Source organism: Chelon labrosus (assembly GCF_963514085.1).
Source record: "Chelon labrosus genome assembly, chromosome: 23".
In the NCBI taxonomy this organism is placed as follows: domain Eukaryota; kingdom Metazoa; phylum Chordata; class Actinopteri; order Mugiliformes; family Mugilidae; genus Chelon; species Chelon labrosus.
Window position 1 is genome coordinate 17,645,048 of NC_140356.1, and position 18,517 is coordinate 17,663,564.

Consider the following 18,517-nt stretch of genomic DNA (forward strand, 5'->3'; position numbering starts at 1 on the left):
AACAGCTTTCCACAGATATTTTAAACTAACCCTTAATACATTCATGAAGATATTTAGCGCAGGGTTGCTATATGAGAATGCATTCACAAGTGTACCTAATGAAATGGCGAGCGAGTGCACCGTCATATTGCGTGGTTGTGGATGGACACACGCCAGGGGAAGCTTCTGTTTATGTAAGTTGCGTTCGAGCTCCTATAACACTGAGCTCCTTGTTGGAGGAGCGCCACGCAGTCTGAGCCTTCCTGTTATGTTTTGCATGAACGGCACACATGCTTTGGTGACATGCTTGTGTCGCTGAAATTCATCCGCGAGGTTGGATAACACGATGTGTTACGACCCAGATTGTGAAGCTCTGTGCAGAACAATTAAGCCGACTCTGAGGCTGAGAGTTTTGTGACAGATATTGAACTGGAGATGAGGTGCATTGGCTTTGGCAGCTGCTTTTAAGATCTAATGTTCTTTTTCTTCTTCTGAATGAATGAATGAATTTGAATATAATTGCTGAAAGAGACAGAATCCTTTGAGAGATGGTAATGGCATTCTTTTTTTATTTTTTTGCCAGCACACACCCACATACACAACTGTGAAATGTGTCCTCGGTACACTCAGGTACACAAGATAACACACAAAGGCATTTTTTAACTCATGATGCCTTTTATGTGCTGGAGGCAGACCCGTCCCATCCTCATGCGTTGACCTTTGTATTATAACACTCACGGGATACCTGAGGGCCGGTGCCTCACATTCACTGCTGGGAGCGGCACAGAATAGATGTCATTTACTGCTGAGTCCGTGCATGATGAAGTGCTTTGCCCAAGGGTGTCTCGGCATGATAGCACAGCAGTCGCTCACTTCCTTCAAGCACCCTTTTCAGTCAGTATCTGGAGGTTCTAGTTGCTGTAAAGGCACTGGGATGCTGCAAAGTGGGCACAGATGATTCCCACGGCAGCACATCTCTCTTTCTCTGGCTGGATCGTTTGATCTCGCTGAAGCAGACAGCAGCCCTGAAACAAATTTGAGTCCTGACACTGTCTGGTAATGGATCAGTCGAGCTTTAGAAATGGAATCAGCTTCTCGCATGCGTCAGTTTCCAGCCTATCGTTGTCGTATATGACAATAAACTTGACTAGTTTGGGACGAAATGGTCGCCATGAGCTTTGGGAAGTAGTTTGCATTTATTTTGAGTTTAAAGATCAATTTTACAGATTCAAATCGATCTTCATTTGAAAGATCTCTTATCGATTAATTAAATCCTTGGATTGATTTTTAAATATGTGCCACTTCCTGCATCTGCTCGATAAGAGTATTGCTGCAGTGACTGCTCGACAACTCTGAGAGCGCCGTCGCCGGGCCTGAAAGCTGCATGTGTGGCAACATTTAGGATATAAAAAGTGTAATGACAGAGAAGAGTTGGACAAAAATGTGTCAACTAGAGGTAAAATATTGTAAAAAATGCCGCAAATCTCCAAAAGACAACGCTAGTTTTGTGAAAATCTCCTTCATAGCTGAACAAATTTGTTTAGAAACTGAAACGTTTCTAAATTTAGGATACAGTCTGTTATTTCCACCGGACCAAGATTAATAATCAATGAAAATGATCTCAGTGCATGTCGCAGAGTATCAAATGTCAACATAACTTTTCTTTATTTACAGCTAAGAGAAAAATGAGACGCACCCTAAGCAAATAAGACTCCACGAAAACACCTAATAAATCACTGTATTAATAGTGTAATGATTAAACCTGCGCCGTTCAGTGCGCTTGAGTCATGCTTATTTTCTGCCTTGTCATGTTTTGGTCTTCTAAACGGCTGCTTTAACCAGGCGCACAATCAAACAGTTCACCAGCAGCCAGACAAAGAACAAATCAAGGCCTGAGCCAGACTACCACTTTAATATTTGCACACTAAAGACCCTCTGGAGCTCCTTTTTCCAGTGTTTACTGACCCAAATATGTAACTGTCGTGATTGACTCCAATTTAGAAGAATCAAACAGTGGGAAATTGGTTTATTTCTAAAAATGCTCCCTTATAATTTGGCCAAAGCCTGATTTTCGTGTCTTATTTCGTGGTTGAAGGCCTTGCTATAATTCTTCAAGCAGAAAAGACACGATGCATAATGCAAACTAAAACATTTGGCCTCTCGGCTGAGTTCAGAGAGTTGTGGTTCACTCAGGAAATTCAGATCAGCAGCTCTAATGACTTGGAATATGTGTTAAATGTCCAGTTACGTCAGTTACAGAAGACGTGCTGACCTTATCTCGTCTATGATAAAAGGAGAAAGCTACTAAAATCAGCGAGGGGATTGATTCGTTTGGCCAGGTAGAAGGACCGTAGTTGACCTGGTTTATCGAAATATCAGTGTGGACACTTCTTAAAGGTCGCCTCGCTCGTGTGTTTGCAGAAGCCTCAACTGTTGTGTGTTTGTGTAATTAACGCAGCCTTTCCTCGTGCTATCGTTGGATCGCTTTCAAAGAGACGGATTTCGTCCGCTGTGAGCTGGACTTTGTGTTTGATCCAGAGGAAAGGGGTCAGGGGTGTGTTCCCTTCTCTGAGCTCCTGACAGTACTCCCTATGGGATACAGCATGTTTCTGAGACTTTCCCGAGGTCTAATCATTCCACACAACAGGAGTCTATTTATCACCAAAAGTAGCATGCGTCAGCGTCCTTCTCATCAAGTTTCTTCTTGTATTCAGTTGGTTTTGGTTGAGCAATGCAGCATGTGCAAGCTTTTGTAAGCCCTGCAGCGCTGGATTGTTAAACACACAAGGAAAGCAAATAATCTGTGCATCTGTGCGGCAGTCAGCGGATTTAAGAACAATATACTTCAGTTTTTCATGTGCACACTCTGTACTTTCAGTCACAATTACGTCTTGCAGGTATTTCTCAAGGTTGTTATTTATTTTTAATTCACTGACTGTATCCGTCATGCAGTTAGAGCTGAAAGTTGATTAACAGAAATCAGTTTAGCTTGATTAGATTTCATTGCAATGACCTGGCCTATAATTTGTTGATTAACTTGCTGGTTGCTCTTATAAAATGTGAGAAAATGGAACAGAAATGCTCCCAAAGTTCAAGATAACGTTTTAAATCATGATCCAGGTCAAAGAAAAAAGCAGCAAATCTTGATATTTTCTGGCACTGATTTGAAGATTTACTCCTTTTATCCATTTTATGTGATTTCAGATTGTTTTTGACAATTTGGACCGTTGGTTTACTTGGATACTTTCGTCATAGATCATAAAATATTCAGTCAATAATAACAACAGTTAATTACAGCTCTGAGGATTAAGCTTTACAACTCCTGGCTGGCACAACTACAATGGAACAGAAGGAGAAGCTATATTTAGTCCCTTGAAATCCTTCAGGTGCTAGCTGCCACCTGAAGGATTGAATTAGGTGAGCACTCACCAATCGCCTCCAATCGCTGTTTCTTTTTATTAAATGGTAGAAAAGATTCTCACAGGAAGACAGAACCTGAAACATCTTAAAAGTGGGTAAAAGATTAAAATTATCTCTCAATAACTGAGCAATCAGTGGTCATAGAGACTTTGATTTTCACCTCATCTTCCCCTAGGCTTACAGGAAGCCTGGGATTTTTGTTCTGCTCATCAGTGAAAACCCAACATTTGAAGATGTTTCATTGATCTGTGAGAGGCATTTCCATAGTTTTTCCATCATTTCATGGAGCATTGCCCAGTTCTAGCCTCTCAGACAAGACAAGCGATACACAAACATTGACTTGAGACAATTGACTGCACTATTAAAGGGGCGTACGCACAAGCAGAGGCAAGATCAGATAAGATAATCCTTTAATTTATCCCAAAGTGGACATATGTGGATTGTTAATGAAATTCAGCAAATTGTGGAGGTGATAGGCGGACCGAGTGAAACTATTCTCAACATTTAGGTGACGACCAATGGTTGATGAAGTTGTTTGACATATGACGGAAACTTAGAGTCTTCCCAAATGTCCAAGATTGGGTTGGTTGGTTGGTTGGTTGGTTGGTCAAAGCCTGGGAGTTGTCCTTGTGTCCTTCTGAAGAGACGTGATCGCAGAGGCTAATTCCAATGCTAATCGCTAGCATGGCATTCACAACAAAACTTAGGATCTCCATCTTTTTATAATTTCCTTATTACAATCAGCAAATCAGAACTTTAGTATAATTTAGTAAAACTTCAAGTGTGAAATGAGTTGGTGTTCAAATATGTCACCATTATACTTTCATATGCTTCCAATTTGTTTTATGTTCTGCTTGTTTCACTTAAAAACATTTGGGATGGGGAATGCAAGATGGTTATCGAGGCACCAGAGACCAACCATCATCTATAAAACAATGGATGCTGTAGGAAATGTCTCTGTACAGACATACCATCTACATGATCAAGAGACAATAGATAGGAAAAAATAAATAGAGCTTAAAAGTTGTATAATTTGTTCCCGGCCTTGAGGGTTTATGGATTCTCCCCAAAGCATCGCAACCGCTGAGTAAATGCAGCCCATTAGATCAGAGCCCGATCAGAGTTTCTTTTTGTTCCTCTTTTGCAGGATACAGGAAGCCAGGTTTTAACAGCAGCCGTAGTTTTATGACCAACACACACACACACACACACACACACACACACACACACACACACACACACACACACACACACACACACACACTGAGTCCCCATCAGCTCCACAAATCACAGCGCTGAGCCTCGCTCTTTGTTTGGCCATTGAGAGAAAAGAAAATGGGGAGGAGTGAACGCCGCTGAATGGTCGCTGACTGATGGTCTTCGCCTCCGCCGGTGATTGCGGCGAGGTGCGAGGCCCTGGCGCTACTCAACCGCGTCCGTTGTCGGGGCAACCGCTTGAATCCGCTTCCCCTCTCTGCCCGTTGCCGTATCCCGGAACGTCTCATTAAGACGTGGAAGCGGCGGCGCAACGAGATCTGATCTGTGACATTTAAATGATTGAGACGTTTTTTTACATGTAGGTTTTATCTCCCTGCCTCTCTCTCTCTATATCTGCTCCTGGATTAGGGATTGAGTGGGCTAAGCTGACACAGTGTATAGACACACACACCAGCAGTGATGCCGGGTGTGTGAGTAACACGCCGCGGATTACCCAACACACCAACGCTGCACTCGTCAAACAGATCCACTGTTGGGCTAAAACACACACACTCACAACTCATTTCCCCCCTTAGTCATTTCATCAGAAGCTGAATCACTGCCAGTTTTTACACTCTGAGAGCATATAAATTTAGCTAGGTGCCTAAATTTAGTTCAACTCATGTAGCATTTTGTTTTCCAACCACCGCTTAATCATTAACACCCTGCCAGAGTGACAGTTCAGTCAGATACATGGATTCATTCATAAATTAATGGAAATCGGATATTTGAGAGCTGTAATTGTTTACTGGGCAAAATGTGGGCTGTGGGGAACAGTGCAGACCATTATCAGCATATTAATAGATAATGAAAATGATCGTCTGTTGCAGTCTTACTTTAACGTGACAGGTTTGAGAGTACGTGGAGAGACTGTAGAGTTAGATTCGCCTCTTAAATGGATAAAATCTCCTGTCCCACACACCTGTCAGCCATTGTTATGTAATTCACAGTGAACGGTTTGCATGTGGTTGTTTGTTGACACATTTCAGAGTTACTATGCACAGTGTGTTTGTATCACGGCAGCTCTGGCTTGTACTCATGCCAACATTTTAGTGTACTGAGCTCTCTGTAAGTGCGTCACCGTGTGCGTTTTTAAGTGCAGGACAGTGTTATTCTCTCGCTCTCGCCATCGAAGCTGAAGTCCTTCTCCTCGATACATCTAAACGCAGAGAGAGGATTATGCTTTGACGGTCTGCAGGAGAGCCTTATAGTGACCTAGAATTTCTCCAATCTTTTCTTTGAAATGGCTTTCAAACAACATGCAAAGGAAATCCTGCTGTTTCTGCCTCCTTAACTCGCAGTTTGGTTGCCATTGTACAAAACATGTCTGCTCTTGTTTCCTGTTTGTTTCCAGTTGCCGAGTGTCACTTATCTGGAATCGAAACACGACAAAACAAATTGATTTATGTTTTTTTTTGGTTCTTGTGGTACTGCCGGCTGACTAGGATGTAAAAGCCGTGCTCTTACATTTTTCTTCCGTGTTTTCTGCCACTAGAGCAGACTCAAAGCTCATCCAGACGTAGCGCTGGAACGCTTAGTGGCATGAAAAAATAATTAGCCAAGCTGACGTCACCGGCTAAAATGATTCTGCTTTTACTTCTCTCCAGTTGTACAAGGCCACTCTGCTTTTTACATTTGGATAAAATATTAGTTTAGCTGTGAACAGGTGAGCTGCTTCTCGTTGACATTCCTGTCTCGACGGATATTATTGTCTAATTTTAATGGCTGCAGTGGACAGAACTAATGCAGTCTAAAATATAAATCCTCCAGGTCCAACTTAATTACAACTACAGACTCTAGTATCACTGTACACTTCAATCAGCACCTTTCCAGTAAAGTTCCTCTAAAAACTAGGGGTACTTAAAGAAAAGGATAAAGAGCACTTTGTCGTACTGCGACCTCCGGGTCACTTGCAGTATGTCTGAAATGGGTGTTAGCTGCTGCGACGCTTTCAGGCACAGAGACGAAAACAAACCTTAACGTCAACGACGAGTCATCTCCTGGTCATGTGTTTCACAGAGTTAAAGAGTCCAACTAGAACTGAGGCTGGAGCTTCTGAATGTGTTCCTGAAACTCAGAAGAGGAGGGGTAAAATATGAAGTATAGTGAACAATAAATAGATAAAAGTCTATAACTCCATTTGGAATATTAAAGATATTTTCCAGATTTTATTTATGAACTGAATCACACCGTTTCCTAAACCTTCTTTTACTTGATATTTATTAATTATACATGTAAATTGATCTCATTGAAACTAAGCGAGCTGAACAACAGCTGCTTTCCAGTATATTAACATGTCGTGAAGTAAATGCCATAGATTTCCATTAACATTAGACTTAGACTTAGACTTAGATAAACTTTATTGATCCACAAGGGAAATTGCTTGGTTACAGTAGCTTAGTTGTCATAAAAAACACACTCTTAAGAACCTCAGATAAAAAGAAAAGATTAAGTTAAATAAAATAGAAATAAAAAATAAGTAGAATAAGATCTAGTAACATAAAATAGAAATAGTATAAGCCAAAATGTACAAATTATCATATTAGAATATGAACAAATGTACAAGAAATGGAAGAATATAAATATAAATTATATATACAGGGTAAGGTGTAAGGTGCAGTAGTATCCATTAACATTAATAACAATGAGTTATCTGTCACAGAAAGGTGAGTTGTTGTACAACTGGACAGAGAATGGTATGAAAGTAGTCCTGTAGCGTTCAGTGTGGGAGCGGAGCTGGATCAGCCTGTTGGAGAATGAGCTCCGCTGCCCCTCTATTGTCTGGTGTAGTGGATGTGACGGATTGTCCATGATGGAGAGCAGTTTGTCCAGTGTCCTCCTGTCCCTCACTGAGACAAACGTCTCCAACTTACTGCCAATCACATGACCAGCCTTTCGGATCAATTTGTCGATCCTACTTATGTCCTTTTTGCTGGTGCTGCTCCCCCAACAAACCACAGCAAAGTACAGGGCACTCTCAACAACAGACTGGTAGAACATCTCCAGCAACTTGCTGCACACGTTAAAAGACCTAAGCTTCCTCAGGAAGTAGAGTCTACTCAGTCCTTTCTTGTACACAGCATCACTGTTGTCCCTCCAGTCCAGTCTGCTGTTCATGTGGACTCCCAGGTACTTATATTGGTCCACTACTTCCACCTCCAGACCCTGGATGGAGATGGGCTCCACTGGTGTCCTCTTCTTCCTGAAGTCAATGACCAGCTCCTTGGTCTTGTCCACATTCAGGAGTAGGTGGTTTGTCTGGGACCACTCCACAAAGTCCGCGATCAGTGTCCTGTACTCCACCTCCCGTCCATCTCTAATACACCCAACCACTGCAGAGTCATCAGAGAACTTCTGCAGGTGGCAGGACCCAGAGCTGTACTGGAAATCAGAGGTGTAGAGAGTGAACAGAAATGGAGACAGGACAGTCCCCTGTGGTGCCCCCACATTACTGACAACAGTATCAGACAGGGAGCCCCCCAGCCGCACAAACTGGGGCCTGTCAGACAAGTAATCAGTAATCCAGGAAACAATGGAAGAGCTGACACCCATCCTGAGCAGCTTCTCACTCATCAGAAAGGGCTGAATGGTGTTAAAAGCACTGGAGAAATCAAAGAACATGATCCTCACAGAGCCCTTTCCACCATCCAGGTGAGAGTGAGCACGGTGCAGCAGGTAGATGACAGCATCATCCACACCAACATGAGGCTGATACGCAAACTGAAGAGGGTCCAAGACAGGGGTCACCAGGGGTCTCAGCTTCACCAGGGGTCTCAGCTAACGGAGCTACTGTGACCTGCTGCCACTCTTTCAGGCGCTCGACTAGGATCTCCTCTTGTTCTCTATGTGGGTGTAAGCAACCTATAGACATAAATAACACACCTGCATTTGCAATTAAAACGAGTCCCTGAAGTTAAATCAACTCTGTCTTTGCTAATAATCACAGGAACATGTTTCCTAATTATGTTTAACACTCAATAAGTCTTAACTTTTCTTAAATAGTGTCATTAGGAAATGTTTCCTTCAATCATAGATTTCACGACTACTCGGAAAACCTTTACATTTTTGGAAATGTTTAGGTGTTGTTGTACTGTGACCACCTGTGGGCCTCAAGGCCTACTTCCTGTTGAGGGTGGCTGCTAGGATCTGGAGAGGGGCTTGTTTTCCCTAATTGCTGACACCTGTGACTGTCCCCCTATAAATACTGGGGCAGGCAGTCTCAAGCTCTTCTTTCTGGGTTGTTGGATGGTCTCACTCTTTGCGCGGTATTTAAGTTTAATCAATAGGTTTGAGTTTTACTTACATTTTGTCCCTCCTCTGAGCCAGGTCGTGACAATACTGTTATTGTCATGATATATTGGAACAGTAGACTGTATTGTTTTGGCTTGTTAATGTTTCTAAATAATCCCTGGACTCTACTGTGGACATTAGCAGTACAGAAAGCTTTGTGACTATAGACATGCAACCTGTTCAGTTTAAAATGGACAAATGTTCCCTCAAAAGGCCACAGCGTAAACTCTGACCTTAACTTGTGAATACTCTTTATTGAAGCTCTAATCCGATCCTGGCGGTCCACCTGTACAGCTCAAACTCAGACTCTCTCTCTCTCTTTTCTCTCCCGTCTTATATTTCCATCACTTCCTCTCTCGCTCCCTTTAATTCTTTTTCACTCTTTCTTTCTTTCCATCTTTCTCCTTGAAGATTTACAACCTCTCACATCTGTGTCAGCTCTCGCCCCCCCTCTCTTTCCTGCTGTGCTGGTTGAATGGGAGCGAGGGCTGCTGGGTAATCTTTACTCTGGAAAGCAGAGATTAAAATCTCAGATTACAAGAGGAGAGGAGAGAGAAGAGGAGGGATTACAACTTTTTTTTTCTCCCCCTAACCGAGTCCCAAAGTCAACGTGGCCGTGTAAAGCACGTTATATAGCCACTGATCCACCCTTCCTCACATTGTGTTGTACATCTTGTTCTCTTTTTTTTTTTTTTTGAGAAACATTACCTGATTATAAATTGATGCTGCGCTCCACTGATAGTAAATCAAACGCCAGCATTTCATCGATCTTTAACTCGACATCCATCCACAGCTCTCTTTTTCTCAGCGTGGGAGTGGGATTTATTGATTTGCTCTGTTTCCTAGTTTCTCTCTAGTGTTGATAAGCCATCGTCGTTGTGGACTCAAGTGCCTCGCGGTGAGCGTCGATCATTCAGCGCTGCTCTTTTTTCTCTGGCTCTAAATGCCTTCTCTTTGCATTTATTTCGACTTGAGCCACAGCGACAACAACCCTCGAGAGCTTCAAATGAACCCATCAGTCGGGGTGGGGAAATGATCCAAATCAACTGTGTATAAAACTAACTTTAATGTGCCTCTCTAAATATAGCTTATTGTCATCAAGTGCCATTAGCGCCGCTCACTCAGGGACATTAGTGTAATTACTAGACACAAACACATAAAGCCAGATAACATTGTGCACCATCCGTTTTGATTCCAAAACAAATCAAGTGCACCGTTCTGCTTAGTTTCACCTTCACGCTCTAGAAGCTTGTGTTGTTTAAAGGCTGTTGTTGACTCGTCACCCCTCTGACGCTGCAGCAGAGGAGGGCGAAGACGAGGAGCTGTGTCCTCTCTGCCTCAGTAAGTTCTATCTGAATGTGAAGAAGCAGATAATGGAGCGTGCGGCACACATAAGTGACAGTGAACTAATCTCTTATTTCTGGCTTTTGTGCTCAGGTGCGAGGCCAGCGCAGTGGTATGCTGTGGTTAGCGCTGATGCATCACATGTTAGCAGTTAACTTTGCGTCCTCTAACGCGTGCGTGAGCTTGGCTAGTTTATTTTTAAACTCTTCTCTTTTCCGTTACTTCATAGATTTATGGGCTGCGTACTGTAAGCCATCACCTCTACACCACAGCCATCTTCCCCTCGGGGGGCATCTTAACTGGTCACAGTTGAAACAGGAGTAAATGAGGAGAGGATGACTCAGTCAGACGTACCCTCCACTCTCACCCCTCCATCTGGGGTTTGTTAATGAGGCTCTGGGGTTGTTTCCTGGGCCGTGGCACTGCTCCACACAGTGTGGACGCGGCCTGAGCAATAACAGAGCACTGCTAGAAACCGACTGTTCAGTGGCTTATCTTACAAAGCTGTGCGCAGAAGTTTCAAAAGCGTCACTTTGAGTAAAATGCAAATTTCGAGATGGTTTCAAGAAGAAATGTGGTACGAATCCTGCGCCAGTTCACCTTTAACCCTCATTTATCAGCCCAGTCAGGAGTCACACCCTCTGTTATTGTGTTTTCATCCAGATAACACAAAAGTGCCACACCTCTCCTGTGGCGCTATAGGTTTCTATAAGGGACAAGGGCTGCAGAAGTTATAAAATGTGCAGACTCTGTGTAAATGTTGTAAACTAAATGCTCATTCTGTGTTTTCTATTGTTATTCGAATCCATACTGCTTCTGTCAGTGTGTCAAAAAACGATTTCCAATTATTTCCTTTTATCTTATAGAATATAATGACAGAGTGACACTTGAGTAAGGTGCTATTAATCAGATAAAGAGTCTCTCAGAGCTCAATTAAATATTCGACTGATGGCAGCAGTGACTAGAAGGAAGGAAGGAAGTGCTGCGGTGATTGAAATAACACAGGAACTGAGCAGAGTGTCAGCGATTTTTGCATAATTTCAGTGAATCAAAGCTGAAGACAGGAAGCTTGTCCAGGGAGTGAGCCATCAGACAGATTGCAGCGAGGTCTGACACCATGTCTCGAATAACGTGTCCTGTTCCGCCCCTCGTTAAGTTCAGTGTGTGAGCGGAGAGTTGCCTGTTAAGACTCGAAAGCCGGTGGTGCAGCGCAAGGAGTGAGGCATTTTGTTTACGTGAGCCACACCTTTAGTCTGGACTCAGCGCAGGTGTTTGTGAACTATGGACGGAAGAACAAAGAGCAAGAGCCAATCTTAGAGTGTGTGCAGTAATTTGGGTGACCTACATTCACAGCCATAACATTGTGACCAATGGCAGGTGATGACAAAAACACAGATTACCTCGTTATCATGCCACCTGTCAGTGGGTGGGATATATTAGGCAACAAGTTGAACATTTTGTCCTCAACGTTGATGTTAGAGGATGTGAGTGGAGCCTGACTTGTCCCAAATTGAATGACTAGACAAGGTAAGCTTGCACCGTAAAAGGAATGCAAGCAGGTGATGCTTTGGACAATGTTCTGACACGTACCACTTATCTAAGCATTGTTGAAGAACATTTAAAACCAAACGGTGGCCTCGTTCAGCAGGATAACGCTTCCTGTCACGAAGCAAGAAACGGTTCAGGGATGGTTTGTGGAACAGAACAAGTTCAAGGTGTGAGCTTGGCCTCAAACTTGGCCAGATTTTAATCCAGTGGATCATCTGTTGGATGTTTTGGACAAACAAGTCTGAGCCATAGATGCCCCACCTCGTAACCTGTAGGACTTGAAGGGAACTGCCCTTAACGTCCACACCTTTATGGGTCAGGACGGTTGGTGGCACATATGTACATTATGTGTTGAGTTTAAAGTCTGGGTTTATCAAAATAAGCAACAACTTTGGTAATTGACTTATTGTTTCAAGTAAAACTTCTTCTCAGGATTAAACATCAGCAATTATGTGACATTTATGGGATCATGAAATTTAAAAATGTGTATTTTTCGACTGTTAGTGAAACAAAACAAGTAGTTTGGGCTGTTAGAGATTGTAATACCTGCTGACGTTTTGAAAGCAGCCTGCAGATTTATTGGTAGCGAAGCCGTTGCAGCCTTGGTTAAAGTATTAAACATATTATTCTGATAGTAATATCTCACCTGAAGCAATAAAATAAGCGGTGAACTGTGTCCCATGATTATGGCAGTGGCACTTTGGAATCATTAACGCTCACAACATAATTTTCTGCAATAACAGGGGTGTGACTAATTCTAAATTATTGCTATCATGTAGTCGAGGACAGTTTAATTTATATATTTTTTTTTACTTATTACACCTCTATAATTAAACCTTCATATCAGATAAGACCCCCCTCCCTCCAAAAACTATCACGGTGGAAAAAATAGGTTAGATTATCGTTGGTTGAGGGATGCTGAAATGCTGAATGTTTCCATATCTCTCTGTGTTTGTGTTCTGGCCTGTTCTCCATCTGTTTTGTGACTGTTTTTGCCTTAGATTTATTCTCTGGGCAATTTTCCGTTGAGTCTCCAGAGCCCCCCCGTGGGGAGGTGTGCCCGTCTGCCAGCATCTCTCTCCGGTTACAGAGTCACGGTTGATCCCCTCCAGACAGGAGCCTCTCCAGTCCTATTCACATGAGCCGAGTGTCTCGTTTTGCCCTTAACTGCCCTTTTTTTCTGTCTCTGTACGTGGTTTGAATACGCTTTAATAATGGCAGCAGTGGAAGTAGCTCACCTGGAGGATATTCCCCCACAAAAGCAACCTTTTTTTTGTTATTTTTCTGCGTAAATTACTTTCTAAGAATTTGACATTTGGACACAACAAAACAAGTATTCATTATTATTTTACTTCCACATAAATAATCAAGTGGTGCAAAGAGGTTATCGTTTGGTTGGTGCAGCTTCCAGTGTCCCTCTGTCATTCCTCTCCTTAATTACTCAAGTGATTTTCACTGAAGTCAACTGAGATAAGACAAGTTTACTTTAGAGATAAGAAGAGTTAATGGCCCCTCAAATCACATTAGCGGAGACAGAAACCAAGCAAGGAAATGACAAAATTGGTGGAGGCAGTCCTATTTTTCTAAGATCATAATAAGTTAATGGGAAAATTATACAATATAGTGTTTTATAGCCCACAGGGTAATCTTAATGATGCATAGCAGTGTTAAAAACTAGTGTTTCATTTATTATTTATACAAACAAACAATACTTTGGTACCGATATGTGTTTGATTAGTTCCTGCGTCGGTCTTAGTTGTTCGCTCCCCTGCTTTTTAGCATTTCAGTGTTGACTCGCAGGTTCAACGGATGTGAATTTAATTTCAGGTGCGGTGATTTGTGTAGCTTGCACCTCATCCCGTGGCAGCATGATGCATTGTGCTCGGTGCAGCACGAGCTTTATCCAGAGCCCTCAGGAAGCGCAGTCATGAACAGCCAGGGATATTCATCTGCGTTACTCTCCGTCGGAACAGAGCGGCCTTGGAAAGCCTAACAAGATTTACTAAATCAAACCTTTCATATCTTGAGTATCTAATTGTGTCTGGGGTACATCTCCATATGAGTCCAGAGAGCAGCTGTTCTTTCTGTTTTGAATCAAGTATGTAGGAAGACGTCAGTAATGCTTCTCATTTATTCAAAAAGGCTATTTTAGGAGCGAGGCACATACAGTATATCCCAACACCAAAGATGGCATTCCAGAGAAAACTTATTATGCAATCGCTTATTGAGGTAAACTTGTCCTGTTGTTCCATAGATGGAAGTGTCAGTCCGTTGGTTTGTCTGGTTTAATTTTGATCTGAAATATCTTATTTGGAAATCTGGTACAAGCATCAAGAATCCTACTAAATCTGATGATAATCTGATTTTTCCTCTAGTTTCCTCGATGGATTGACCCAGAATCTCCTCTTGGCTTTTATGATTACCAGAAAACTTTGACCTTGTAATCCTGTGACTGTCCCCAAAAAAATGATTAAAAACTTATCAAATACTTGGGTTCATATAAAAATATAAAAACTGATGACATGTGAAGATGAACAAATCCTGAAGAGCACTTTTGAAGCTCAGTTTCTTCATTTTGGTCGTCGCCATTTTGGCAGTGCGTCCTGATGGCGACAACTAGAGCTTTTAATTCCCACCTAATTCAAAATTGGTTGGTGTCTGTTAAGGTTCTCTGTCATCCAGGCCGTGGTATATCCAAAAAATCCTTTAAAAACCATTAATGGAAATTAGCTGCACCATTTTCTGGTTGTTTACACAAACAAGCAAGTCTTAATAGAAGTTCTTAAACCTCAAACTTCCACCAGTCCCCTAGAACTGAAGAAGCTACTCGAGTGAGTGGTGAAATGTCTTCTCAAAAAAACTGTACAAGTCCAGTTGCCTTTTTTTAAATGCTTTTTTGGGTAAAATTGGTTGATGATTTGGAGACACTGACAGATTGAGGAGGTCGTTTGTCCCTCAGGCCATAAGACTGTACAACCTCTCCACCGTTTCTATGTGATGAAGCTGCTGGACATTGAATTTCCCTCGGGATAAATGGATAAATAAAGTATCTATCCATCCATCCATCATATCCTGTCCTATCTAGGCTGGAAGGAAACCTGTGAAGACACCCAGCTCTCACCCAAAGCGGCCACGCCTCTATTTATTTATAGCTTTAAGCCTTGATATGAATTTAATCATAAATTCAGCCCTTGTAAATTTGTCATGAATGGAGAAATTATCTATAGAGACCTTGTACATGTTTATTTCTTCTGTAACATCATGGCGCTTTAAGCAGAAATACTTGCTTCTGGAGCCTCAAGTGGTCATTCGAGGAACTGCAGTTTTCTTTGCCATTTGTGTGTTGGCGTCATTTTGTTTTTAGCCCCAGATGTTTCTACTTTTCCTGCAAAACCTGTTGAACATTCATCAGCATTTAATGTGTTTGAGCATTTAGTGTTAATTACAAAATGTTAGCATGCTAGCACGACAGTCTGCGACAAATACATCTGTAAAAGCTTCGCCTCACATAGCTGCTAGAAGGACTCCAGACACTTTCGCACAAATTTCACTGTTAGTGACTTTATGGTTTCCCCTAATGCATGTATCAGGGTTGTTGCCATGGTTATTTTGTGGCTGTGGTAACATACATATATATGTTGACCTCCATTTCCATCCACTTTATTGTGGCGTTAGTGTGAAGCAGCTTTCTGCGTTTGGTTTTAGAAAGCCGCCTTCAAACATCTTCCCCCCCACCCCCTCGAACTAAATCTCTTGATCTGGACTCTGCCAATCCTATTATTTCCTCCCCAGTACTCAAACACGCACCATTTACAATCAGCCAGCATTAATCTGGTGGCTCAGACGCCGTGTGTTGCCCCATGCTGGTTTAGAGCCGACTAATAGATGACTAATGTAGTGTAATCTGTTACAATCGCTGATTTAAGAGCTCATTTGTGAAGAGGGGGGGAAAACACTAAAACTGTGTGCTAAATTAATTAATTGCTTTCACAGGTTTAATTCTTCACCCTCTGAACATGAATTATATATACAGTATGTTTAATTAGTTTATCTTAGTGTTTGTGTATCAGAAAGTGAAGCCCAGGTGTCATCTAAATTTTCATTATGTCAAATTTACAGACTTTCAAAGGTGAAACCAGCACAAAAACAAAATTACAGTGCAGCTGCCACTGTAATCCATATTAATGTTATTTTTGCTCATTAATCTTCTGATTATATTTCTCAGTTTTCTCCATTACTGATCAGAAAGTCGCTCCTTTATCGTCCAAATTCAGGTTAATCAAACGTGCAAATGTTTGGTGATTTTCCTTAAAATAAGACAGAAATAAATAGTTGCCCTTTAGCTTATTTTTTTTACCTTACATAGCCCTGTAAGTTATCTACATTCATTTGCTATAGGAGTGAGACATCGAGTGATGCCGTTGCAAGTGACATTTCTCTTGCGATACCATTTATGTTGAGCACTTATCTGACCAAGCTTTCAGAGGGCTTTTACGTTCCCCGGCCTTGAGTTGATGGATTAGTGTTTGGGGATCGATGGTGTCATTTGTCACCGGCGGACAGCCGCTGATTGGTTTTTTGACAAAATGTTCTCACCTCTGCATATCAGCCCTTTCCCGCTGATTAGCCGCAGGGAAGGAAGATTGCGTCGTTCATGAGGGACGAGGTGTTTACCGTCGTTTTGGACTCTTCCCCACCTCTGGCTCGTGTTAGTGGAAAATAAACTGATGGATCGGAGGCAGGAATAAATAGCGTATGACTCTTGTGTGCAGGGAGCAGCGGCAGAAGAGGCTTCCCTTGGCAATTTACTGTGTGTTTGCGCCAGGCAGTCGTCTCCCCGTGGCAAGGTCCCTGCTCAGAGCTCCATCGGAAGAGCTTAGTGGGAGTTGAAGTAGAACTCCGGGATCTTTTTTTACATACACTGCACGGTCCCTAATCTCTCGCTTTGAATATAGAAGTGATGCAAATACCAGCGCTCGGACTGACACCACTCTTCCCTCAACTTGTAGGGGTAGATTTCATTATCAGGTAACCTTTAGACGGTGTTACCTACTGTGGCTGGAGACATGGCAAGAATAGTTTGTATGTCCTGAAGGAAATATCTCAATAAATATTGGATGATTTAATAATAACAGATGAGATGAACTCCTGACTTTTCCTTTAGGGCCGCTTTGTCTGTCTTTTTTTTCTGTTTTGAAATGTCGGTTCATCTGAAGATCAATTGTAATAACCTCAGAGATTATTTGATTCTTCCTCTAGTGTCATTAAGGAATATGCTTCTGATTTTTAGTTTAGTTTTTTAGCCATGACTAAGGATTCCTGATCAATTAATTAACCTATGTTGAGACATTCTTGATAAACACCTGTAGTTTTATAATTGACCCTGTTTCTGATTGGTCTGTAGTCCCCCAATGTGAGAGGGCTCCTACCTTTTGGGACTTCCTGTCGTCTTACCATAGCTTAAATGTATAAATGTTTGTGGTGAGATTCAAATGCCAAAGATATTTCATTTACCTCCTTAAGAAACACACAATCAGCAAATTCTCACACGGCTATAACACCAAAGCCGTTTTATTTCCTGACGATCTATAAATTGAGAACGATTTATTTTCATTTCTGCTTGTGGGAGTCAGAACAGGACGTAATCGGAAAGCAGAAGACCGTGTGACGTTTCTGTGGGTATTTAGATAGTGTTTGTATGCATCGAAGCTTCCTGACCAGATTTCCACAGAGAGAAGGCTGCAGCTGTTATGTAAATCAACCAAGACTTTACCCTTTTTTTTTCTCCATCACTCATCTGCTGTGAAAAATATGTTACAGAGAATTTTTTGTGGCAGGGTTTAAAGGCAGTGGTTGCTTTCCCCAAGCAAAACAAGTGGAACCCATTAATTCGTACCAATCCATTATATATTTTTAATTTCTTAAATCGCCTTGTTTCAGAGAATTGGATATCCAATTGAATCCCCTCTTTATCTTCCGGAGGCTAAATATATTTTTCTGTAGTTTGAGTGTTTTGGCTCGGCCTCCTCCCATCTGTATAATAATCTAAATGGCCGGAGTGCAGACCGGGGTCGCAGGGGGCGCGTAGCGACCCGGATATCTGCTCTGTAAAAACAGACACGTGTGTCCTCTCCGACGTGTGCTCCCTCTGTGTGTTCACATGTTCATCGTCTCCCACTCGGGGGCCTCAGACCCACTTTCCAGTGGAGGTCCGATACGTGTGTGGACTGCAGAGCGCGGTACACATATTTACACTCTTGAAATCCCAGCGGCTGTATGACCCGGCCGTTCGTTTGTGAGAGGCCGCAGAGGAAGGACGGAGAGATGCTTTTGTTAAATGTAAACAGATAGTGTCTTGCATCGGTTTCATCAATTAGCAAACTCGCCCACTGCTCCGGCTAAAGGGTGCTAACTCTTTAGACGCTACTGCTATGAGAAGCCACGTCAATATTAACATGTTGTAAATGTATTTATAGATTAGAGGCTTTTTTTTTTCTGTTATTGAATTCAGGTTAGTGGCTCCCATAGAGGACACAGAGAACATGCCAGAGTACATGGCACATACAGAGTATATGGTTGTATTTATTAGAATTGATGGGTGTTTTAACAGGGGCGTACACACAGGAAGTGACTAGCAGCAATGTGGCAACAAGAAACTGCAATTTCTTTTTTACTTTCT

General features: G+C 42.1%; 1 protein-coding gene across 2 annotated transcripts in view; it reads left to right on the top strand.

Moving 5' to 3' along the window:
- tmcc3 (transmembrane and coiled-coil domain family 3) overlaps positions 1 to 18,517 on the top strand; it is a 44,346-nt gene that overhangs the window by 14,889 nt on the left and 10,940 nt on the right. The window lies entirely within an intron of this gene.